The sequence below is a fragment of the Centruroides vittatus genome, unplaced genomic scaffold (genome assembly GCF_030686945.1).
Source record: "Centruroides vittatus isolate TY-2023 unplaced genomic scaffold, ASM3068694v2 contig_10, whole genome shotgun sequence".
NCBI classification, from domain to species: Eukaryota; Metazoa; Arthropoda; class Arachnida; order Scorpiones; family Buthidae; genus Centruroides; species Centruroides vittatus.
In genome coordinates this window covers 3,319,784-3,335,057 of record NW_027120658.1, presented here as the reverse complement: position 1 = coordinate 3,335,057, position 15,274 = coordinate 3,319,784, and the positions used below count along the sequence as shown (strand labels likewise).

The window sequence follows — 15,274 nt, the reverse complement described above, 5'->3', positions numbered from 1 at the left end:
TCTTTCATAGTAAATTATCATTTGTTAATAATCAGTGACACACAATTAGATATATGTGTAACTTTAATATACAAGTATTATTTAATTTTCTATATAATTTACCTAGAATTAGATTTTGGATAAAACTGATTTATATTAGTAAGAATATTTTAAAATTCTCAAAAGTTTGCATTAATTCTACAGCTACATGTAACAAGAGGCTGAATAACAGGAAAATATACAATTCATTCTCTAAAAATACACATATAAAGTTTCTGAAATTGTTATAGAATAACAAAAATAACATTTGAACTTGGCACCATAAAGGTGAGAAAAGATGTTTAATTCTAGAAACCAAATTAAGCAATATGGTTTCTAGAATTAAGCATTGTTTCTCATCTTTAGTTATAGAACATAATAATTTCTTAAATTTTAATTTTTAATTAAATCTAGAATAATATGCAGCATCAAATATTTGATTATCCCTTAATCATTTCTCATTATGTATTAATTATATCTAAGAAATTAGCCCAGAAATTAAGCTGTTACAAAGCCTATTCAGTCTACATAATGTTTTTTTATGCCTAGAAAGTTTTTCCTATATTCTTTTATGAAATAAAATGTGAATTTAATCACACATATTTTCAAAATTTATAAATTTCTTGGCCTCATATTTGACATGAGACAATCTACAGAATGTTTTTCAGCAGCAGTATCATTAAATCAAACTTCTACAGTAGGATATAAGTGTAATTTTTACATTTAAGAAGTTTTATTGCTTATAAATTGTTTTTTAAAGTAATATTTGTGATAAATATTTAATATATTAGTCATTTTTTAACTTTATTACTTCCTGTAATATTTAAAAAATGACTTTAAGAATTGCACTGTATACAAATGATTAATAAGTAAAAATTCTGAAGATTAATGATTAATTTTTTTTATAAATATAAAATATTAGATTAAAGGAAAAATCAAAATGATATTTAACAAAACTTTATATATATTTAGAATTTGCATACTTATATTAAATATATAGAATAATAGAATATAGAATGTAATAATAATATCATATATATAATAATATATTTTATTCTATACTATAATTGTTAAAGGTTTAATAAAAACATGGCTTTCTATAAATGGGAAACCTGGCAAAACGGAAAATTCTGACCGGATCGTCCTCTGTAAACAGTTTTTACTGTATAATATTGTTATGAAATTTTAAAAATATATAAATTATGTAAATAATTATTATAAATCTATTAAAATATGAATGAATATCAATTTAACTGTGAATAAACATTTTAAAAAAAGTCATTCCAAAAGCAGAATATTATCAAGAATTATGCAAATTTGATTATGTAATTTCTATATTCATAATTTCATTGTATAAAATATTCATTTGTCTGATCAATTGAAACATTTATTAATTTTTTACACTTTCATTTCATTAATTTACTATAATTATGAAATATAATAATATAGGCCTGTACAGTGAAACCTGTGAAAACCACAATAGCGCCAAACCGAATATTTTCAGGTTTCCGCTTTAAACAGATTTTTTTTTTTTAACATGGAAAATCGCACCGTTCTGGAGAATATTTTTCGCTTAGGTAGGTTTTACTTACTTAATAATTTTTAATTTATTAATTTAATTATAAAATATTCTTATTTAGTAACAGCATTTCTATAATTCTAAATTTGGATTAAAGTTTAGCCAAATTTGCCAAGAGTATTTAAGAAAATTGTTGACCATGTGCTCTTTTAATTCAGAATTAGTAAAACTCTCAACTTTTGTTGAAACCAGTCCAAATTTCATTACAAGAAAACAACTTAGAATAGATTTTTTTAAATGAGCCAATAGAATTTTATTTTATATTTTATTTAAAGTGTTTTAAAGGCTACAACACTCTACAACTGTAAAGCATTGGTTAAAATATCTTCAAAAACTCAAATTATTTAAGATTAATGTATAAAACCCGTAATATAAACTCAATACTGCACATAAACACAATGAAACCTGTCCAAAACGGAACTTGAATAAAACGGAAACCTGCCTAAACGAAAAAAAGTTCTTCGGAACGAAGAGATTTTCTGGTTAAGAAGAAAACCTGTTTAAAACGGAAAAAATAATCGGTACTGCGCGATTTCGGTTTACACAGGTTCATCGTAAATTTTTTTCATGCTTGAGAATATATTAAAACTATATTAAAACTCGTGTTTTAATATATTCTCTAGCATGTTTATTGACAGTTTATTATATTCAGGTATATACTAATATAATTTGCATCTATATATTCCTGTTTCTACACTATAATATTTTATATAATTATAAATATCACATGATATAGAAGTGTCATATGAAAAAATTTAAGAGTTGCTTCCGTGTCTGAGTAAATTGTGAAATGGCCTGGATATAGTCCAATTGTTTATGTTGACAGAAGTGAAGGCCGTTCAGATCAAGGTACAAGGAAACTGATGGGTAGATGTTGAATTGCAACATCGTTTCAAAAAAAGAAAAAATCATTGACGTAATAACATCAACCGTTATACTGATATAAAACCGTGCACTTCGCCATATTTAATGATGATAATAATAATAATTAAATTGCTAGTCTATATTTTACAATCTATATCGTTTAACGTATCTTCACCAAATTTCGTATGAATATTCTGCGGCACCTAGAAAAAATATTGTGGGATCCCCACCCCTCTATTCTTAAAGTTTGGTTTAATTCGGTTTAATACGGCAACGCGACATGTGGGCAATCTGCCGAGAGAAAGGGCTTTTATACGAAATTGGCCCCTATTCAGGTGTTACAAACGTGAAGAAAACCCGGAAAACTCCACGTGGTAATACGCTAGGCATGAACCCAAGACCGATTTCGGGGAGTTTTATCCACTTTATCCTTCAAATTTACGTAACTGAGTTTAAACGTTACACAACGTTACTCCAATGACGGCCACCTCTAAACAGCGGCCATTTTTATCGGATATTTTTTGTTTTCAATAAAAATATCCGATAAAAATATCCGAACCTTTAAACAACGGCCACTTTTTAATGCTCTCGTCAGTGACCGTTGTTCAGAAGTTTAACTGTACATTCATTTGTTATTTGATATATTAATATATTAAAATTAATATAATTTTAATTTTTTTCTGTTTTTACCTCAACTTAGTTTTATTAAATAACTTTAACAGTCTCTGTGAAAATTATCAATAAATTTTAATATTTTAAGGATTATTTTAGATTAAAAAATTAATATTTGCAAAGAAATGAACTAGAAATTGTTATATATATATAAAATACCTTCTAGACACTCTGGTTTTAAAAACCCAGCTCATATGCCAATCATTTAAATTATAAATACAGTCAAACCTCTTAACAACGGCCACTAACGAGAACATAAAAAGTAGCAGTTTTTCGTAGGTTGACGTTGTTTGGAGGTTATTTTGTAAGCATTTAAAAAAGAAACATTCCTGAAAAAGTAGTTATCGTTTAGAGGTGGCCGTTATTTACAGGTTCGACTATAATATATAGTGTTTTTAGAGCAATATGTATAATTTAAAGTTAAATTAATATGCGCATAAGCCATCAATGAATTATCCCGAGTGTTTATTTATTTCTTTATCTATTATAGAGGTTTATTACACACTACATGAAGTTATAATGTCATCATTATGTACACATATATTTCAGAAAAAATAAATAACATTTTGAAACTTGTATATGAAAGTTAAAATAAAAAATATTAAAAATTCAATGAGATAGGTTATCACATGTCAAAATCTTGTTGAACTGTGTAAATTATTCTTGGAATGGTTATTTCAAATTTTAGTATCAGTTGATAAAAAAGATAACAGAGGCAAATTTAAACATAATATTTCGAGTGAATGTTGGAAAACTTTCAAAAGGAAGCTGTAGATTTACATCAATGCGCCTAAAAGTACATCAACCTCTCAACTCAAATGCTTCAAAATTTATAGAAAATTAAAAAATACATAAGTTTATTCTTGATATTTCCGATAATTACTGAAATAAATTCAATATTATTAATTAGAAAAGCTGTTAAAAAGCGTATTCAGTCTACATAATGTTTTAAGTGTTTAAGTGGATAATTAAGTGTTAAAATTATGAAGAATAAATATTTCAATTGTTTTATATAAGTCTAATTATTCTCCTTATAAAATATATATAATACAATTATTTAATTGTTAATTGTTTAAGGATAAGATTATTTTGAAAAGAGAAATTAAGCTGTTCCCCTATTCCTGTTTTAAAGTAGATATCTCGTATTGTCAACATGTTTTCGTCTGCATTTCCTAGTTCTAAATTCGATTCAGTACAGTGGCGTGCCGTGACATTTGATGATAGGGAAGCTGTGTTTCTGTAAGAAGCCGACTTCCAGGGGCAATCAGTTAATTGCGCGTCAGTGATGGTCTAGGGCAGTGGTTCTTAACCTTTTTATACTCGCAGCCCACCAAATATTTCATAATTTTTTGTGACCCTCATTTTTTTAAATAATAATTTATATTTGATAATTTATCTATAATAAATTGATTTTTTTATTATTGCTTTATTTTTTTATAAAATAAATGTAAATCATAACTTTATTATTTCATTTTCTATTTAAATAACATTCAAACTTCACAATTAAACATAAAAACTCATTTATTTTTAACAAAAAATAAAATAAACAATTAAAAATTCATAGAAAAAACAAAAAATATTCGAAAATAATTTAACGAGATTTCTTGTGATTTTGTAATTCCTTGAACTTCTATTCTTACAAACCCATATTTGATATAATCACGATCGTATTTTCTAATTTTAATGTTACTTAATTTTATACCTTTAGTTTAGGACTTGTGGTTTTTTTTTCCGTTGCGTTTTTCACTGTATTATCGTCGGAACTTTCACTAGTATTTTCATCAGTATATATTTTTTTTTTTGAAGGTCCCGGACCGTGATTACTTACATTTAAAAAATTTTCTAATGTTCCTTTCTATTTTTTGCTCATTTTTGTGGGTTAATTATAAATAATTAAAACTAAACACACAATATAAGAAAGAAATGCACTATTATTAGATCCAAAGCCGATGCTAAAACTAAACTAAAACACCCACAACTTGTCGTAAAGATTTTGCATAACTTTTGCAAAAATATTTAAATTTTCTAACCCTACTACTAAGCCTACTATTTTTGCATAATTATTTTTAAAATTCCAAGCATTAATAGTTTCTTAGAATTACTTTGGAATAAAAGAAGTAAATACTGCGGTGTAAGTAGCATATTTGCATTTATTTCTTCTGTACTAACAAAGTTGTATGTAGGAAGAAATAAAAAACAAATAAAAAAAAACTAAATAGGAAAACTTTATCTTTCTTATTTCACTTTTCAATACGATATTCGGTTATACATCAATTTTCTTTTTATTATATTCCGAAGGAAATTTTGCATAATTTGGCGGCCCTCCGGCAAACTTCTTATGGACCCCCAGGGGCCGCGGCCCCCTATTAAGAATCACTGGTCTAGGGTCCATTCGTATTCATTTGTTCGATAAGCCAGTAAAAACTGTAGACTTCTCTAAAAGTATTTTTAATATCACAAATACATTCTGAATCGCTAGCCACGATATAAGGGCTAAAATTAAAGATAAATTATAAAAACTTACTCAGTGAAATAAAATTGCGATGGATATACATACCTGGTACCAGCGCCGGATTAAGCCTCTAGCGGGCCCTAGACAAAATTTAAATTGGGGCCCCATTTAAATAAGTTGCATCTAAACAAATCTTATATAATATGACATTAGCGTAGCTAGCATGGGTGACACCCGGTGCGGATATCGTGGTGTCACCCATAACTTTTTAACTCTTTTATAAAACACTATTGAATTGTAATATCTTCGCACTCGAGCAACTTGAACGCTATATCGAATATGCGATGTCGCGACGTATAAGTGTAGATTTAGAAAATAAATCATAACCATCCATACATCACTACTACCACGAGGCGCGGCCCTAGGAATATTTCTAGATGGCGCGAGAGATCCCGTGGCGTACATTACTTCTGACGCACGGGTGGCTGTTGACTTTTTTTTTTTTAGGTAATGGCTAGTCGAGCGGAGCTTACTAAGAATTGTTAAATACAGCCTTTTCTGTCCTATCGTATTTCGATTCGAGTTTCGGAATTGAAACAGAAGAATCTTCTGCACTGAAGCCGGGCCCCTCTGGATTACGGGCCCTAGACATTTGTCTACTTTGCCTATTCGATAATCCGGCCCTGCCTGGTACAATATATTGTTCAATTGTATTAATATACTTTTAAAAAAATATATAATTAAAATATAGCTTTGTAAAGAAACGTACATAAAAATAACATAAAATATTCTTTACTTTTTAAATTTTAAAACAATCCACTTAGTCAAATAGCTCGATACGAGTAACGAATGGATGGAATCAGAGACGGTCCAGGTAGGTATGTGGTGTGTGCGTGCCAAATCCCGAAGGTGCCGATACCGGTTAATGTCAAATGCCTCTTTTGTCGCATCGCTAGTATATCTCAAAGGACGCCACAGGGCTGTTGTAAATTTTAAACGTTTTTCACCATAGCTGTAAAAATCTAACTATGTTAAACTTAATAGTCATTTGTTTTCTAACTAATTCGTTTTAATACCAGGTGTACACTGAAATCAGTTCCCCACTGTACTGAGCGAGTGATTGGTTGGGTCAAGCTTTTCTTTAAGTAAAATTCTGGCTCTTTCAACAGGGTTTTATTTATGTCCCCATTCCCTGATCTCTTAATTATTTAATTACTTCTTAAGTAGAAATAAGTCGAAACCAGTTACTTTGTACTTGGATATCTGTAGTCTTGGGAAAACATTGGAAAGACAAATTTTTATGACAACCGATACTTAGATCGTAAATTTAAGGAAAATAAATTCTAGAGCTTTTTTGTACCTTGTGCGTTTCATTCATTAAATTTAGTTGTAAATGATGATGCCAAAGTAACAGTTAATTTTTTAACATTGTACAAGAATGTACACGTTTTATCTGCATCCGCTTACAGATAGGACATACTAAATCGTAATATCACCGGTTTAACATTGAAATCCGTAAGTAATATAAGATGGGAGAGCAGAATAAACGCAGAATAAATATATCAAATATTTTAATGGATTTTTTAAAACTCCTGTCAACTATACAGAACTATCATAAAAACATGCCAGTAAACTTCTATCGGTTGGGTTAAGTTAAAATCTAGTCTAGAGTGGGCAACCTTTTTTATAACATGAGCCAGAATAAATTTTACGTATTTTCCGCGAGCCGTAGTAGTTAATTGACGCCGTCTTGTGACTCGTAATTTTTTAAGTCTGCAAATATGAAATAAATAAATAAAAAGTTAATTACTACATTTATTTCTCTTATCGTTTTCGAAAATCACAAAGAATTGGAAAAATAACTATTAATTAGTTATTTTTTCAATTTAATAATCTATTAAAGATCTCGCGGGCCGGATAGAAACTTTTCGCGAGCCGTAGCTGGCCCGCGGGCCGGGGGTTGCCCGCCGTTGATCTAGTCTACTCGTAATTCACATAATCAGGCGATCGCATTTACAAGAAATTAATTCCTAATTTGAAAGTAATATTTATATTTTATAAATTAAGTGATAATAAGTATTGTACACTGTATAACATATGTTCTTTTTATATATTACTTACTTGAAATTACATGTCGAACTTCTATTTAAATAAGTGGAATTCAGTATATTGAAGGGCAACCAGGCACTCTACAGCAGTGGCGTAGCGTAGTGGGGCGGCAGGGGCGGCACTTATAGGGGGCGGCAAAATTTCACAATAAATAATAATATCTTGTAAAAATACCTAAATAAGGGGGCGGCGAAATTTTCCTCCGCCCCTGGCGGCTGACACCCACGCTAAGCCACCGCTCTACAGATGAATATTTTCCTGAATGGTTAATTAGATTTTCGTTATTTACAAACAATAACATGATTAAGTGCTTATAAACACAAAATTATGACCTTGTACGAAGCTACTTCGTACAATTTGAACGTTTCTTTGAATCGTAACGAACAATCAAGCTATTCACATGGCCACATTTACAGTTGTATTAAATATATATAGTGTATATGTAAAAAAAATTTTTCCGGCTGTTATATATAACAGAGGGAAAGTATGGCAATCGGTCAATAAATGATCCTCCCGAGATTTTACATATTTAGATTCAGGGGACCTTGAAACGTCGAAAAATGCAAAAAAAAGGGGGGGGGAATTTTTTCTGTGTATGGATGTTAGTGTGTGGGGGGGATTCTCCACACACTAACATCTAAATGGATCTAAATATGTAAAATCTTGGGAGGATCATTTATTGACCGATTGCCATACTTTCCCTCTGTTATATATAACAGCCGGAAAAAATTTCTTTACATATACACTATATATATTTAATACAACTGTAAATGTGGCCATGTGAACAGCTTGATTGTTGGTTACGATTCAAAGAATAGAAAATTGTACGAAGTAGGGGAACGATTTTGTTCACTCTCTTTGAAGCTTAATAACTGCTATGCTTTTTGTCGAAAATTTCTGAAATGTTTTCAGGGAGGATTGATGCTGTTAAATTTTTAAGATTATAGGTCGAGGAGTTAGGGAGATAAAGGGGGTCGTGTGTATCTCCAACAAGGGTATTATTTATACCCTTTAGAATTATTTATAAATTATCTTTTCTTATATTTTTAAATTTAAACACATTTTATTAATAAATTCATAAAAACAAAAATACATTAATAGCAATTTAATTTAAATACCTTATCTCTGCGATTACAAATTTAACTATAATTAATTAAATGAATTAAATTAAAAATAAATTTTTAATGAAACTGGCACGTAATTTTTTTTGCAATATTTTTTTTTATCAAAGGAATTTTAGATATAATTTTAATCATACTTTTAGGTTTTTTGTAGTTTATATATGATATCGGCAAAAAAAACTTATCTTTTGATGGTATCTACAAGGTACTTGGTTGTACCATATAGAAGCGAATACTTTGAATGATTCTAGCATTATTAGGAAATAGGAATTTTGAAACTTCTGAAACTTCATTTCATACTTAAGTAATAATACTTAATAATTTATCTAAAATGTGAATGAAACGCTAATTATTAATACAGTCAAACCTGTTTTTATGCGGGGGATAGGGACCGCATTAAAAAAAACGCATTAAAAAAAATCTCACGAAACTTCACGAATGGCTGTAAATAATAGTTTTCGCAACACAATTTTAAAAATAATTTTTTTATGCGGTCAACAGGGACCGCATAAAAAAAAGTCTCACATAGAAAATAACTCAAAACCGTACGAAATAGAATTTATTGACAACAGATGTCAGCACTTGACTGCATCGTCTGGTCTATCGTCTGTTTTACATATTTTTGTCCAGGTGGTGTTTTGTTGACTTAAAAAGTAAATTATTTCATTTTTCGCATATTCATGCAATATTATTACTATAATAAGTGCATTTATGCTATAATAAGTTTATTTAGCTATAATAAGTCAACGTGAGACATGACGAATCGCACGAGACTAGTCGCCAACTATACCGCACAAATTAAAAATTCGCATTAAAAAAATCGCACAAATAAAAATCGCACATAAAAAGAGCGCATAAAAACAGGTTTGACTGTATTACTTTTATAATTTACATGCATGTAATATATATCTTATACCAATGGATGAGTAAATAATATCGCTGAATAATATCGCTGGTTCGTTTATGACGAGTACTAGTCACGTGGAGTTTTTTGTGTTTTCTACACCTAAATGGGGCCCATTTTCCCATAGAAAATCCTCCCGGAAGACATCCCCTTCTTGGCAAGTGCCTAACCCCTAAATACGGCCCACTTTCCCATAGAAAACTCTCAGAAGACATCCCATCCCCTTGGCAGATCGCCCATGTGTTGAGTTACCTTATCCCATCACTTCAACCCACCTCTCTTACAGTAAAAATTTACTATTTTAAATATAATTTCATCATCGAGTTAATTTCATAATCAACTTGTCTACATTTTGGGTGATAAAATATTGCTGAAACGACAAAATTTTCATTTTAAAATTATCTAAAATATTTCTCCTAATTTTTAAAACCTATTCAATTAATAACTTTACTTTTATACTATATTTTATAAAACAATTTTTAATCTTGGATACTGTTACTTGGATCACGTTACCTTTGAAGTTTTTATAAGTTAATAAATATAATAGAGGCAGTTATATACATCACTTGAATTCTTATATTTTAATTTAATCATGATATATATTCACGTCCTCGACACTTCTACTTAATTAATTCGTAATAAATATGTTTATCGTTGGGAATATCTTATATAAAAATATGTTGTCTGTCTGTCTGTTCTCACTTCTAAAACCTTTGACCGATCCGGATTAAATTTTTCAGTTATTCTCAGGAATCCTGAGAAAATATTGGCCTATTAATTTATTATATTCGAGTGTTTAATATTGTGATATTATCTATGTTACGAGAATTCCATGTCAAATACCAAATATATTTATATTTAATATGCATTTTACTCATTATGAAATACAATTGGGATTAATTACAATCAATTTTTCAAATCAAAATTTGATCAATGCCTCAAGGATGGGGCGACTGGAACATTTGCAATGTACAGTACAGTAATGTTAAAGATACACAGCACAAAATTTGAATCCTGAAAATATAATTTCAGAAAAACCAATTAGGTTTACAGTTAATTATTAGAACCAGTGCCGTAACTAGGCAGGTGCAACAGGTGCACCCGCACAGGGCCCAACTTGGAAGGGGGGGCCCAAAATGCATCTATTTGTTTTATTAATTTTCCAAACCTCTAATTAGTTAATGGGCCTAAATGCAAATTCTTGCACAGGGCACAGGAATGGCTAGTTACGGCGCTGATTAGAACTACAAATAGTTTATAAATTATCATTAATAGTAATTTTTATCAATAAACTTGATAAGTCTATCTGCACTTTTAATAATCGCTGAATCGATAGAATGTAATATAAATTGAACTCTATTTCCTTTTATTAAGGAAAAAATTTAATTGGAAATTATATTAGCTCATTCTTTCTTAATTTTTTTTTAATAAAATTTCATGGTTTTAGTGATTTAGTTCTCATATTTTTGAGGGTTTTCTTGTGGTTTCACGCTTATATTATAAATTTTCTGTATATTGTTTCTGGAGATTTCTTTTCTTTTGTGATGCTTTTACCTTAAAAACTATATTTATAATTTACAAAATTTAGAATCGCTGTATGTAATTATAATAAATGTAATTTGCTAAGAAATATTTTCGAAATTATTGAATTTTTAACGATAAATTCGCAATGGTGTCGGACAGCATCAGTGAGAATTAGGGAATGATGAGACCCACGTATGAGATTCCTGGATTGGATATTTCTGCAGTGTGATTATCTGTTTGCGAATCAAATTTATCTGTAATGAGTAAAACTAGAATAGTATAGTATATAGCTTACAGTGTGTTGTGTTTCCCGATAATGAACCATTTACACAGTGGTGCGGTATAACTTCATGGGGTCCAGGCGAATTTGAATTAGTTGGCCCAATTACAGTGTTGACTTGAGACAATTTTCTTCGGGGGAATTTTTTTGGGAAATATTTTCTTTTGGGGGTCCCTGTTAGTGGAGTCTCTGGACAATTATCTCTTTTGCCCATCGGATAACGCGCCACTGCAATTAGCCTACACTGCTCAAATGAAGGAAAAGGCCAATTATGCCACCAGTCTCTTCCTCTGCTGAGTGACAGAGATTTAATTAAAATGTGAAAAGAATATGAGTTACATAGGCCTGTACTGTACATGTACATCTGAAAATATTTTGATTTGATTAAGTATTTTTACATGTTTTTCTACGGTGCATACTATTTGATTTCATCTATGTGTATATATCTTACACTGAATGAAATTGTTCTAATTAATATTGAATCCCATACTTATATTATTTAACATGTTCAACAAGGTAACAGGGTTCAAGACAGATAGTAGAATTCCTGAAATGCCCTCGTAATTGTTGAAGATACAGTACATTTACTATGTAGCCTACTATAACATTTTCTTTATATTGTCCTGATACCATGCAAGAAAATTTCTGATGTGTATTTGATACAATTTTGAAGTGTGCGTGATGTATTTTGTAATGATTTTCCCACAGGAATCAGTAAATAAAAAGAAATGTTTCTACATATAAGTAAGCAAATTCTATACAAATTTAGATTTACCTTAAACATTTAGAAACATGTTACACTGAAAACAATCTTTTTTTTTTTTTTTTTTTGTAACTCTTTCCGCCCAGTGGGCACTAAGAGGGCCTCTTATAGCAAGCCCATTATGGGTTCGGCCAGGCCCACAATGGGGCGGCCGGGTGGTGAGGGACGGGGACCGACAAATCCGGACGGACCACCCCCCCCCGAAAAATTCCTGGGGATTTTTCGACCCGTCCGGATTCGATCCCGGGTCCCCCACGGCGGCAGGCTGCTAACCTTGACCGCTCGGCCATCCGGCCGCTACACTGAAAACAATCAGTAAGGCCAACTTGGTGTTATCAAGCAAACCATTTTTCTTGGCTACACTAATATATTCGTTAATATAATAATATTAAACTAATGTATTTATGTTTGCGAATATAAAAACAGTGCATAGGCCAGTGGTTCCCAACCTTTTCTAGGATGCGGAACACTTTTGTGAGCAATTTTCTTTAGCGGAACACTTACTTAAGTTAATATGAAATACATAAGCTTGTCATCAGTTATTTTATTAGAATTGAGCAGTTATAATTCAAAATCTCTACTCATATTATTAATGCCAATTCTAAGACAGGAAAAAATATACCTAAATAACTTTAATGGGAAACTTGTGCCTGATGTTTTTTACATATTTCATTCTGTTTTTATCATTGCCTTTATCTTATTCGAAACAGTAGTACACTCCATAAGTACGAGTCGTACATATATATTTAAGTTTATGAAAATTTTATGATTTTAATTTTTTGATATTCGGCGGCTCGAATACGATTGTACACTTTCCGATTTGCGACTAAATCTGCGGAACACTTGGGAAATGCTTACGGAACACCAGTGTTCCGCAGAACACCGGTTGGGAACCACTGGCATAGGCTAATAAATCATATTTTACAATCGAATCCATAAACCGGTTTATGAGCTTTTCCTTTAAAACCACTACACGTACTGTATTTTAGAAATTAAGATAGAAAATAAAGTAATTTTAGATTTAAAAATTATCTTATTTTTCATCTATAACATAAAAATTTCAAAAAGTCTATTCTTAAGATTAACATGTTTTGTTTAATGTAACTTTCCTCCCAAACATTTGGATCATCTTCGTTTACTTTTTATTATATCCTGGTGAATATATTAACAATAAACGTAGTTGAAAAAATTGTCCGGAAAATAAATTGGAAAAGGAGGACAAATACATGTCAGATGAATATGATATATAAAAATCAGGCAAGACAATAAAGTAGTCAATCCATCGTTAATTATTACATTTGACCTATGTCAATATAAGTAATAAATATTTAATTTTATATGAGCAATTCGAACTGGGAAACTTTGATATAGATTTTGTAATATATAATTAGAAGTTACTGATATTTAATTTAAACATTATAAGTTAGATTTCATATAGCATATTTGTTACAGATTTCTTATTTGAAAACCTTTCTCTGTGATGAAAAATTAATTTTTACTTGTATTTATTGTTCAATACTTTTTATTTACGTTATAACAAATAATATTGTAGGAAGCTTTAATCTTCAAATTATTGTAATTTTTACTTAAATTCATCTATTTTTCAATCTTCAATAAAAAGTTATAGCAATGTAACCAAGGAAAAGTTTCAATGAAAGAAAGGAAATCCCAACAAAAAGTAGAAATTATTTTTAATATTTAAGCTTTCTCTTGCAAAATCTAAGTAAGTACACAATATTGATATGATAAATGTGCAGGAAATAACGATTATTAAATTACTGCAGGTCTTCAGATAATGCTGCATGCAATATGTAGCAATATGTGGCAAAATGTAGCATTTGATTAAACTATATTATCCAACTTAAAAAGAGTATTATAATTAATCAAATGCTACATTTTCTAAAAATGAAATAAAGGATACAGTATTAGATCTTGTATACAATATCTGAAATTTATTTAATAAATTCTACTATACAAATTAACAATTATCTCTAATACATTTAATAATAAAACATTTCTAGAATAATTTATAAAAAAAAAATATTCATAATACCTTATAAATTTCACTTAATTTTATGTCATAATAATTATAAAATTTCCTTTTAATGGTTTTGAAATAGGATAAACATGATTCAATAGATACAATTTATTAATAAGGAAGTATGAATTTTAAAAAATTCTGTATTTCTTTAAATAAATAATACTCATTTTGTTGCACATTGCATGGTCATTGTTGTTTTTTTTTATATTTAATAGTCAATTATCAGGTGGGTGTTTCTTCCTTGTCCATTAAACATTACCTGAATTAAATAAATAAATATTTTAAATTACATTTAAGGTGATATTCAAGCTTAATATTCTACATTTTAGTTTGTACACTTTATTAGGAATATCTGTAGAAACATAAAAATTTATAAGCTTAAAGCAATTTTTATGCTTAGAATAAAGGTTTATAAATAAACTTCATGACACTGGTTTTTAATTGCTGAAATAAACGCATTATAAAGCTGTTTAAAATGTTTCATTGCTTTTTAGTTTTTAACTAAAGCACAAATTGAGTTTTGAAGGTTATAATTACTTTCCTAAATGCACTAAATTTATAGTATGATTAAAGCTATATATTCAGTATTTTAATAAATTGCTAATGTCCCAAAATTACTGAAAATTTCAACAAAATTTTATAGTTTTAAAATTGATGAAATAATTAATTGTTGCTCAATTTCAGAGAATAATTACAGTTTATGGGGATAGAAAGTAGAACACTTAGTCTAATTTACTTACTTCACTTTTAAAAAATTTGACAAAGAGTAATTAAACTGGATGAATGAACTGGATTCAGAATACCAGAATTTATTATTTTTAACAGTAAATTATTCTTCCCAATATTTTATAGGTAAACATAAATACATATACACAGGGGTGTGGAAACTTGACATACAGTTGTGAATCTGAGAAATACAGATGTTTGGTGCTCATCATTATTATTAT

The 15,274-nt window shown here is 29.4% G+C and overlaps 1 protein-coding gene across 2 annotated transcripts in view; it reads right to left on the bottom strand.

Moving 5' to 3' along the window:
- The window catches only part of LOC136975009 (uncharacterized), a 28,555-nt gene extending 20,762 nt beyond the window's left edge, over positions 1–7,793 (bottom strand). The window contains exon 1 of one of the 2 annotated variants that reach the window (XR_010880766.1): positions 7,707–7,793. The gene's annotated coding sequence lies outside the window, so the exon portion shown is untranslated. The remainder of the gene's footprint in view (positions 1–7,706) is intronic. The other variant, XR_010880752.1, reaches the window with a different exon arrangement.
- Positions 7,794–15,274: the final 7,481 nt, after the last annotated feature.